This window comes from Balaenoptera acutorostrata, chromosome 17 (assembly GCF_949987535.1).
Source record: "Balaenoptera acutorostrata chromosome 17, mBalAcu1.1, whole genome shotgun sequence".
Taxonomy (NCBI): domain Eukaryota; kingdom Metazoa; phylum Chordata; class Mammalia; order Artiodactyla; family Balaenopteridae; genus Balaenoptera; species Balaenoptera acutorostrata.
In genome coordinates, this window is record NC_080080.1 from 71,262,256 (window position 1) to 71,274,149 (window position 11,894).

The following is an 11,894-nucleotide window of genomic DNA, read 5'->3' on the forward strand; positions in this document are numbered from 1 at the left end:
TTATGCTTCAAATAAAAGTTTTAAAAACACACAGAGCCTTTGACCAAGCTATGCAACTTTCAGGAATTTCTTTTGCAGAAATGAAAGCATTATACATAAAGAATATATATAAAGATATTTTCTGCAGTGCTTTTTCTACTCACAAAACTAGGATCAACTTTAAATGTTCACCAAGGGTTTCCCTGGAGGCGCAGTGGTTGAGAGTCTGCCTGCCAATGGAGGGGACACGGGTTCGAACCCTGGTCCGGGAGGATCCCACGTGCCACGGAGCAACTGGGCCCGTGAGCCACAATTACTGAGCCTGAGCGTCTGGAGCCTGTGCTCCGCAGCAAGAGAGGCCGCGATAGTGAGAGGCCTGCGCACCGCGATGAAGAGTGGCCCCCGCTTGCTGCAACTGGAGGAAGCCCTCGCACAGAAACGAAGACCCAACACAGCCAAAAAAAAAAAAAAAAAAAAAAAAAACCACACACAAACTTAAAAAAAAAAATGTTCACCAATAAAACACCTGTTAAATAAATTACTGTATATGCATATTACAAACTTTATGCATCTATTAAAAGTGAGTTACAGTCTATGTAATGACTTGATGGTATATATATGATACAGGAAGAGTAATATACTAAGTATGATTTCATTTCTGTAAAACAAAAAAAAAATCTTCGACCTTTTCGTTTATGAAAAGATATACATCAAACTCTTGAAACTGGCCAGAGTGGGTAGAAGTAAATTTTTCTTTGTATGGTTTGTACTGTTTAGACAATGCTACAAAAATACATGTTTTAATTTTCATTTAAAAACAAAATCTAGGGACTTCCCTGGTGGTCAGCTGGGTAAGACTCCACACTCCCAATGCTGGGGGCCCGGGTTCGATCCCGGGTCCGATCTCGGGTAGGGGAACTAGATCCCGCATGCATGCTGCAACTGACAGTCCGCATGCCGCCACAACTAAGAAGCCCACATGCCGCAACTAAGACCTGGCGCAGCCAAAAAAAAAAAAAAATCAAAGTTACAAAACCCAAATATCTCACCTTGCAGCTTTCACTCAGACACTCCTTGGACCATACTGAGACCTTCAGTCTCCTCCCCTGCACTTTCCGTCGACCTAATCAATCCCTTCCCACTTTCACTTTCTTCTACCTCATGAAGCCCCAAATCACTTGAACCACTGCTTTGTTAGTATTTTCAACTCCTTTTTCTACTGTTTTGTTTATTCTACAAGCCAGAACTTGATGAGTCCACAAGCCTACACTTCCTACAATTGGGCTGTAGAAAAATGACTATATCTCACATTTTGATGTTGCTACAAATATACTACCTCTGGTCTCAACTGGGCCTTCACTGCTGCCTAGCATTCAGGAAAATCTTATTTTCTGCTCTTCCCACTCTTCCATTCTCCAGAGCAGCTATTTCAAGCATTCTCCATGCTACCCAAATCTCTCTAACCCTTGCTCCATCATTTCTCGGCAGATGACCCAGCTTAACTACTTTAAATAATGGAGAAGTCTTCTGACAGAAAATCCCGCAACATCCTGCCACGCCACATGCCATACACACAGCATCTCTGCATCCACACCTATTCTGTCTCTCTAAGTCTGTGCCCCATTCTCTCCTGTCCCTCCTTCCAACTAAGTGCTCAGGATTATACCCCCCCACCCCCAACCCACAGGTCTCATTACATCAGCTCCACCCTGTATTACATGGATTCTCTTTCCTCTCCCCTGTTAAATTCAGTCACCTGCTACCTTCTGGTTTCCCCCATCTTCCTTTAAACCAAAGAAATCTGAACCTGAGCTCCTTAACTTTCCTCCTAAATCTGTTGCTTATATGTTCCCGGCCTCAGAAAATGGCACGCCTAGTCAGTTATTCCTTCTTTCTCTTTCATTTTCTACGGTCAAGTTCTATTTTCCCTCCTAAATATATCAGATTCCATTTCCACTGCCCTTACTGCTCTTCGAAGTCTATACTATTGTAAAAATCTATTAACTAGACTATTTGCACCGCCCTCTCCCCTGATTTTGCTATCCCTTTCTATCCATTCTCCATTCATAAAGTAGGTCCTTTATGATTTGGTCATAAAGAGGGTTTTCCTGAGCAACCAGGATTAGGGCCCTCCTGTAGGTATTCCCTTACATAGTGTATTAAAACAATGTACCTAAACTGCTTACCTCCTCCACTGCACTTCAATCACCGTAAGTGCAAAGACTATCTTATTCATCACAGTGACCCCAGCATGCAGCACAACATATAGGATATAACAGTTGCTCAGTTAATATGTGAATATTAAATGAAAGGCATCTAAGCCCCAAGCCAGTGCCTTTTCTATACTGTCTCAATTTCAAACAGATATCTTAAGAGGATTTTTACTTTTATTTATAGGTGAACTAGGTAATTTAAGACAAACCCTCCTCTCACTGAGGACAAGTAAACTAGGGGACAAAATTTTTAAAATCAACTATTTGAAAGCATCAGAGAACTATTCAGGCAGAGAAGTATAACCAGGCCAAGAGCTGGTTCTTTGAAAAGACTAATAAAAAGAATTGACCTCTAATGAGATTTACTGCGGAGAGAGAGAAAAGGCACTTTGCCAGTATCAGGAATGAAAAAGGGGACATCACTATAGATCTTCAAGGCATGAAGAAAATCACAAAAGGCAAAACAAACCTGTAGTGTAAGAAGTTACAATGGTGGTTACCTTTGGATGGGGTGGGTTAAGAGTTGGAAGGGAGTATAAAGGAGCTCTCTGGAGGGCAGACAACTTTCTGTTTCGTAAACTGGGTGGTCTCTGCATGGATATTTGCTTTGTGATCATTTATTGAGCTGTATATTTATGTCTGTGCATCTTTCTGCGTTACGCTTTGTGTATGTTATACCTCACAAGAAAAAAGGTTTAAAAAAGATAGCTAAGAATCAGGCTGCACTTTGTTTTCTAGGTTCTTTATGTATGTATATGTGTGTGTGTTTGTAAAATTTAACTTCTAGGATTATATGATGACGGTATAGGCTTATAGTCGAGTCTACTCTAGCGTAGACCAGACATATAGAAATATCGTGGTGGGGTAGCTGGCAAGGCAGGAGAAGAGAAAACCAAGAGTAAAGGAGAAACAGGTAAACTAGGAAAACAGACTTTCTTTTCCTGCCACAAATATTATGAAACTATGTGTGTGCAGGTAGACCAATTAAAGTGTATAGCAGTCAAATCAAAGATAATACAACATAATATTGTTTCAACTAATGCAGTGTATGTTTTTGAGATACTTAAAATAAAAAAAGTTATTAGCGGGCTTCCCTGGTGGCGCAGTGGTTGAGAATCTGCCTGCCAATGTAGGGGACATGGGTTCGAGCCCTGGTCTGGGAAGATCCCACATGCCGCGGAGCGACTAGGCCCGTGAGCCACAACTGCTGAGCCTGCGCGTCTGGAGCCTGTGCTCCGCAACGGGAGAGGCCGCGACAGTGACAGGCCTGCGCACCGCGATGAAGAGTGGCCCCCGCTTGCCGCAACTAGAGAAAGCCCTCGCACAGAAACGAAGACCCAACACAGCCAAAAAATATATAAATAAATAAATAAAAAAAAAAAAAAAAAAAAAAGTTATTAGCAATAGTTTCACAATAAACCTGTTAGCAGTGACACCAAAGTTGTCATTAAACTTAAAATTCCAAAAACTTTAAAAGCTACAACAGTACGTGAGGCTTATTTTTATAAGGTCTTTTGGAACTATTCAAGGAAATGGTCATTTAATTATCTTTACAATATAACAGAAGAGTGTGACCATTTCATTCTGGGGTTGGAGGAGTCTAAAAAGATTAATAGAACATTCTTAGTTATTTGGTTGGCTAAATTATTGGAATAAGGTTTCCTGTTCTCAGAAAACTAAGAGATCAGGTAAACCATATTAGTGCATCCCAAACGACAGTCTACATTCTGGCTGCAAACAATGATGCAAAAGAAAAATAAGGACCATGAAGTAAAAAACAAAGACAAAAACTTACTCAATTTAAAGTTACTGTCCTTTATTTTGAGAATATGTCCTTCTTACGTTTTTGGTATGGAAATGTTTTTTCTTTCAGGATGTGGGGACAGTAGATGAATGTTATTTTTGATTTTTTTTATTTTAATGCTTACTTATAATAAAAAGTTGTCAAAGCCCTACCCTACTTTCTGGAAATTAAACTTGAAATTCAAGTCTAGTGACCACTGCTATACTTCAAGTCAGTCTGGGCTGAGACTTGAAGTCAGAACACTTACCACACTATAAAACAATGACACAGTACTCAACCTATGGGTACAATTTACTGGCAATAGTCTGAATTAATATTCCATACTATTCATGCAAATTAAGTACACTGCTACATTCCCAGTACCTAGCACAGAGTCTGACATATAATAAGTTTAACTTTTTTCAGTCCACAAATGAATAAATCTCATGACCTGTACTACCTCTCTCAAAAACAAACAAAAAAAAATCTGTTTAGATAAGAAACCTAAGAACATAACCTAATTAAAACTTGATGAAAATTCTTTCAAGTTAATGGGCTACAGATATGAAACTAAACTTCTAAAGGACATTTTCTGTAACATTCTTAGAAGTTAACTTTCTCTCCGTATGCTATAAAAGAGGTTAGAGGTAGCTTCATATTTCCGTTTGAACTAAAGACGTGTCATTTTCATGTGAGGATCTCTTACATATAACCCTCCTGTGAATGAGACAGGAACTTCCTTAAAGTGTTATTTTAAGTATTCCCATGCAAATGAATTAAGTATTCTGGCATCAATTTTAAAACAATCTTTCGAAAAGACGGCTCAGATATCTTAAGTGGTCCTGGACATCAGTAGAAAAAAAAACACTCACACTACTTGGAAGTCAATAATATTTTTCACTAACTAAAAGCGCTTCCGTGGGCCAAGCAAATTGATGAAAATTCACTATAAATGTGATTTTTTTTTTTTTTTTTTTTAATGAGGATCTTGAATCAGATGCGTATGTTTGATTGATTGATTGATTGATTGATTTTGGCTGTGTTGGGTCTTCGTTTCTGTGCGAGGGCTTTCTCCAGTTGTGGCAAGCGGGGGCCACTCTTCATCGCGATGCGCGGGCCTCTCTCGTTGCGGAGCACAGGCTCCAGACGCGCAGGCTCAGCAGTTGTGGCTCACGGGCCCAGCCGCTCTGCGGCATGTGGGATCTTCCCAGGCCAGGGCTCGAACCCGTGTCCCCTGCATTAGCAGGCAGATTCTCAACCACTGCGCCACCAGGGAAGCCCGTGATTTTTTATAAGTTGTGTAATAATTACTGTCCCCTACATATTATGTGTATAAAAAATTCCCTTATGGAAAAATTCAGTAAATTATACCTTCATAAGTAAAGGTGTTTACTTTTTTTTCAAGTTTTAACATACTTTTTTTTTTAATTGAAGTATAGTTAGTTTACAATGTTGTGTTAGTTTCAAGAAAGATGTTTAGTTTTTAAAAGCTAGTAAGGGTAGTTACTGAAGTATTAGTTGTAAAAGAGAAACTCTAGAGGCAAACTAAATGTCCATCAATAAGGAAATAGTTAAATTCAACATACCCATTCTAAGTTTATGGCCATTAAAACAAAAAGCTATACATGAAAGGATTTCATGATAAAAATCTAAATGACTAACACATAAGTGATTCTATTTTTAAAAAATAAAACAAAGCATAGAAATAGTGGTGAAATAGATATTTTATGTACACATGTACACAGAAGAAAAGATTTGAAAAGATACCAAAGCTTAACATTGCTTGTGTCTGAGGCTTGGTGATGGAATTCTCTACCTTTTCTCCTTTATATTTATGCACTCTGTATCATTACATGGTGAGATTACAGTATCACTTTTTGTTTATCTAATTTGTGTAAGTTGTATCAACAGTAAATAAACATAAAAGAACAGATGAACAGCTGAGTAGTTAACATTTCAAAAAGCAGCTATATAGTAATAACACTCATCACCATGACTGCCCAAGAAAACAAAGGGGTAGAAACTGAAGTTTATCAGCACTTCAGAACCTGCTGCACCACTGTACCACGCTGTCTCTTACCCTTTTTTTTTTTTTTTTTAATTTATCTGCACCACGCGGCATGTGGGATCTTAGTTCCCCGACCAGGGATGGAAACCCTGTACCCTGCATTGGGAGTGCAGAGTCTAAACCACTGGACCGCCAGCGAAGTCCCTCTTCCTCTGCTTCAGAGTATTTCTTTTTTCTCCACTCCTTTCCTTATATCCATACATTCACCAGTTACCAACTTCTATTTCCACCAGGTTAATTCACTAATTGCTTCACATCTCAGGTGAAGCCATTTTTGACAGAGCCAGCTCACTATCTTCTTATGAGACTGTGATCATGTCACTTCTTTGCTCAAATTCAAACTCCTTAAACTTGGCACTCAAGTTCCTCCATGCGTGAGTCTAACCTTACTTCTAGACTTTTGAACTACTCCCCTACAGTAGGAATCCTAAACTCCAGTTTAACAGGTCTTCTCTGCTGCCCTCCGAACAAGCCCAGCTGTCTCTTTCTAGTCCTTACTCCTCTAAAACTACTTAAAGATGAAGATGCTAAGAAGTAATATAAGATAGAAAAGATGAGGGATACAGATTAAAGTATCCAGTATACATTGCCAGTATATGCTAAGTGCCGAAAGAGGTAGAGATTATTCATTGATACATAATTTTTTCCCTTTTCCCTTCCTCTTTAACTGGACATATTCCATAAAATAAATGTTTTAAATTCTATTTACTGAACTACACTTATATACTTTGCTCATAACTTTAAATTCAATTGTATTAACCTTTTATTGTTTCAAAGAAACAAAAATACCTATCTTACTACTGTACGCATAAATACCCAGGGTTTTTTTTTTTCTCCCCCCATTATGGATTTGTAGCTCAACAGAATTTCCCACAGCAGTTAATTTACTCCACAATTCTTAGGACATTCAATTATGCTTAAAAGAGCAAGAACTTTGCAGTGACCAGGGTCAGCATCCTAAATTACAGCCCCTTGCCACTTACATCAGTGTGATTGCAGGCAAATTGCTTAACCTCTCTAAGCCTCTTTTCCCCTCACCTGTAAAATGGGATAATACCTACTTCACACAGCTGTTGTAAAAGTTAAATGAATAGGTGGAAACAATTTCACAGTGCTTCATACATACCAAAAACTCGGTAAATATAAATTATCAATACAAAAAAGATTTTAATAAATAATCAATACATAATGCTACTCAAAAGCAGTAAAGCTACAGACAAAACTAGATTATTTGGCACCTTTGTTTTCACTGATTCTGAAAAGCTGAGCACCAGGTAATGAAACCGCACCGTCAGAGAACTGCCCACATTCTTGCAGCGCAAACTAAATTAACGCCGTCTACGCCTTCAAGTGTGCCTCATTTTACTCAACCTCTCTAGAAAGCAAATGACTGGAAAAGAAGTATGATTACTGATCATGAGAAATATGTAAAAGAGGTGAAAAGATATGTCTGGGATACACTTCAAAATAACCCGGGGAGAGGGAGCAAGCCTGGCCATTTAATGATACTTGTTGAATTGGTGAAATTGAATGATGGGTACACCGAGTTCTTTACACTATTCTCTCGACCTCTGTAGAATTTGCAGATTTCCATAATAAAATGTGTTTTTAAATGTCCAAAGGTCGATTTATTTTTCCCCCTTGGGGCTTAATGCAAATCCTGGTCCTGGTCCGTAAGACATTGGGAAAGTCCTGGGCGGCGGAAAGTGAAACAGTAATGCCGGCCAGCGGAGGCTGGTTAACCCTCCTCGGCCGCCCGGGAGGCGTGCTCCTCCCTCCGAATCCCCGAGGCCTGGCCGGGAGATGCGCCCGCCAAGTCCGGCCGCCGGTCCCGGGAAAGAGCAACACCCACGGAAACCGCAGCCAAGGGCCTCCCAGACGGCCGGCGGGCCAACTGCGGGCTCCGGACGACCGACCGAAGCCCGGGGGCGGGGGAGGGGGGGTGAATGCCAGCCTTCGGGGCAAGTCGGCCAAATTCCCTCTGCTCCGCCAGAGCTCCAGCCCCACCCGGGTCCTCAGCCACCCCGGCTGCCCCAGATCCCCTCCGCCTCCCTCCAGCCGCGGCGCAGAAACCCAACCGGCCCGCGGAGCCCGCCGGCCTCCCCGCAAGCCCGAGCCCGGCTCCCTCAGCGCCTACCCCGACTGTCACCAGGATTTCCCACCGCCGTCTGGCCTGGGGGCGCCTCCTCGACCCCACACCAACCGCTTTCCAGAGTCGCTAGCCCCACTTTACCTCGGCCGCGCGGCAGCCAGGAGCTCCTTGCAGCAACTCCGGCTTCCAGCTTGGCTGACTCGCGGCATTGCTGCCAATCACCCGATCTCCGCCCCAAGCCCGGGCCAGGCTGACCAATCAGCGGTTTCCTCCGGCCCTGAGGCGGGCACTGAGAGCGGGAGCGGAAAGCCAGATGACCGCCGGAAGCGCCTGGAGCGGCCTTTCGCAGTGTGCGCACGCGCGGGGCTCGGCGGGGGCGTGCGCTCGCTTGTGGACCTCGCTTTCCGTCTTCACTTCCCTGCCATGGGAAGTGCCTTGTAAACCTCAAGCTCTAGGCGTGTAGGGAGAACCACATGATGAATGTAGCCGCAAGTGTGCACTACCTTGAAAGAAGCTGTGAATCTTAAGCCCTTGTTAAGCTAACCAGCGTGGAGCTCTTTCATCCCGCGCTGTAGGGACTTGTGCTCACCCGGCTTATCTTCTGCTGCCTTTTACAGACTTCGTATCCCCGGTGTGTTTGTCTTTAGGGAGAGTGAGGGTGTGGGGTTGTACAAAGTGCCTGATGGATGAGGATTTTACTTTACTGAGTCTTCAGTTCCAGCATCTGTTTAGTCTGATCCATTGCGACACATGGTTTTTAATAGCTGAATATCCTAGGACACTCTGGATTGCAAATCATTCTGTCATGAAAATATGATCATTACGTTTATAGCTAACAATATAGTAAGCATGGTAACGTGTGTAGTACTGATAAAAGATTCACAGGTAGAATGAGAAACCTATTTCTGTATGGCCTTTCAAGGGGCTGTTGCTGATTGGCTTGATTAGCTGCATCTCTTACCCTCCCATTGTAATTGATCCCAGAGGTCAGTCTGCAGACAGCGGAGCGCCGGTGTTCTTATCCTGGGACCCGCAGTCTCTCCCTGGCGAGGGCTTCCCTCCTTCAGCAAGAGCATTAATTCATTTACTCAACAAGGGCTTGTTGGGGCCCACTATGACAGTACAAAGATTTTTAAAAGCTTTGAACCACGCCCTCAGTGAGCCTACAGGCTAACAACAAACAACTTATATAACCAAATGTTATAATGGAGGGGCCTGGGAGACCTGCCTAAGCCTGCCCCGGGTTCTCAGCACGTCCGGAAGGAGTTAATGCTTGGGCTGGGATGAAAGAGCAGCATCTCCTGAGCTAAAGGGGCGGGGCAAAGCATGGCGGCATTTCTGACAAAGTTCACCTGTTTCTCCTGAAATCTTTCCAGGGTGGAGCTATGCTAAGCTAATGAAGCGTCTGCCCGGGCCCCATGACCTGCAACAGGTCTTTCCAAGACCCAAGGTGGGCCCCTAGCACCGATTTCACCTTATCACATGTAGCTTTCGACTCTTTTTCAAAGGAAGCTGTCTTAAAGCTCTCCTCAACGGGGATTGGTTAAGGCTTTTTTCCGTTCCAATTTCCTTTCCTTCACATTTCCCTTCATCCTAGGTACCCTGGAGTGGCCATGGGCATTTGGGGAACCTGGGTGAGGGAAAAAGAGTTGAGATGAATTTGAGCCAGTTCCCTAAGTTATTGCTGACTCTCCCGGTGTTGGAACGGCTTCCAGGAATACTCCTAGCCGTGCTTTATTCCATCTCACAAATGGATGTGTCCCGTGGCACCTAGCACTAGAAGTATTTAGCTGGTGGAAGAGAAAGAGAGTTTGAAATGTGCTCAGCCAGAAGCTAACCTAGGGGGAAATCTTCCAGTCATCACACTTTTAAAATTATAAGTAGGATGCTTTACTTTTTGTTTTTAATCAACTTTATTTTGGAATAACTTTAGATTTACAGAAAAGTTTGCAAAGATAGTACAAAAAGTTCCTGTGTACTCCTCACCCAGTTTCCCCTAATGCTAACGTCTTACGTTATCATAATACATTTATAAAACTAAGGAGCCAACATTGGTAAAAATTCCAGACTTAACTCAGTTTTTACTAATTCTTTTTCTGTTCCAGAATTCAATCCAAGGTGCCACATTGCATTTAGTCATCATGTCTTTTTAGACTGCTCTGGTCTGTCAGAGTTTCTCAGTCTTTCCTTGTTTTTCATAACCTTGATGTGACCACGACAGTCTTGAGGAGTCTGGTCAGGTATTTTGTATAGTGTTCCTCAATTTGAATTTGTCGGATTTTTTTCTCATGAATAGACTGGGATTATAAATTTTGGGGAAAATACCGTATGGGTGGAATGCCCTTCTCAGCACATCATATCAGGGGTACATGACGACTTAATTACTGCTGATGTTAACCCCGATCACCTGGACCATGGTAGTGTTTGCTAGTTTCTCCACTGTAAAGTGGTATTTTTCCCCTCTTTCCATAGTCTCTGGAAGCAAGTCATTAAATCCAGCCCACACTGAAGGAGAGTAAGAGATTAAGCTTCACCCCCTGGAGTAGAATATCTATACAAATTATTTGGAATTCTTCTGTAAAGAAGATTCGTCTCTCTCCCCACCCCCCATTTATTTATTTGTATTCAATAATTTATTTATAAATATGCATGTATATTTATTTTATACTTCATTTTATATTCTATATATGATTTTTATTTTGTTGCTCAAATTGTTCTAGCTTGACCATTGGAAGCTCTCTTAGGTTGGCTCATGTGTCGTTTTTGCTTTTTTTAATTTAATTTAATTTATTTATTTATTTATTGCTGCGCTGTGCGTCATGTGGGATCTTAGTTCCCCGACCAGGAATCGAACTGCTCCTGCATTGGGAGCGCGGAGTCTTAACCACTGGACCGCCAGGGAAGTCCCTCCTTTTTTGCTTTTTGATCATCATTTTTTTTTTGAACTACAAGAGGCTCCAGGCTGATCTTGTACTTTTCCTGCCCCAGCATTAGAGTCAGCCATTTCTCCATTTCTTCAAGGAGTCCTGGAATGGTATTTAGAAATCAAAATCTAGATACTGGGTGTACTAGTTGCTCCTGGGATATCATTGAATCTAACCTCTCCTGGTGCACATATATTACCGCCTTTTTTTTTTTTTTTTTTTAAGATTTTACTTTAGTTTTAATGGACATTTTGCTCAAAAGCACGTTTCAGTGGCTCAATGTTAGGGTTACAAACAAAATCCTTAAGTCAGTTACCGTATCCCACATCAGTTATTTCACATTAAGTGCTGGTTGTTAAAAAAAAAAAAAAAAAAAAAAAAACCGCCTTCTTTTTTAATTCTTTGTTTACATCCCTGTGATAGGCAGCCTCTAATATGGCCCCCAAAGATCTCTGCCTGGTATTCATGCTCTTGTGTAATTTCCTCTCCTCTAGGGTGGATTGGACTTAGTGACTCCCTTCTAATGAATAGACTAAAGCAAGAAAGATGGGACGTCATTTCCAAGATTAGGCTACAAAAAGATTGTAGCTTCCATCCTGCTTGCTCTCTCCTGGTCTCTCCTTCACTCACTCCGAGAAGCCATCCACCATGATGTGAACTGTCCTATGGAGAGGTCCACATGGAAAAAACTGAGGGAGGCCTCTGACCATCTGTACATCAGCCTATAAGAAACTGAATCCTGCTAACAGCCATATGAGTGAACTTGGAAAAAGATTCTCTCCCACTTGAGCCTGGAAATGATTGCAGCCCCACTGACACCTTGATTGCAGCTTTG

At 42.0% G+C, this 11,894-nt stretch overlaps 1 protein-coding gene across 3 annotated transcripts in view; it reads right to left on the bottom strand.

Annotated features, from left to right (window-relative positions):
• The window catches only part of MTFR1 (mitochondrial fission regulator 1), a 61,432-nt gene extending 53,017 nt beyond the window's left edge, over window positions 1-8,415 (bottom strand). For 2 of the 3 annotated variants that reach the window (XM_057532076.1, XM_057532074.1), the window contains exon 1: window positions 8,277-8,415. The gene's annotated coding sequence lies outside the window, so the exon portion shown is untranslated. Of the gene's footprint in view, window positions 1-8,180 lie in introns of all 3 variants that reach the window. The other variant, XM_057532075.1, reaches the window with a different exon arrangement.
• Between the last annotated feature and the right edge of the window lie 3,479 nt (window positions 8,416-11,894).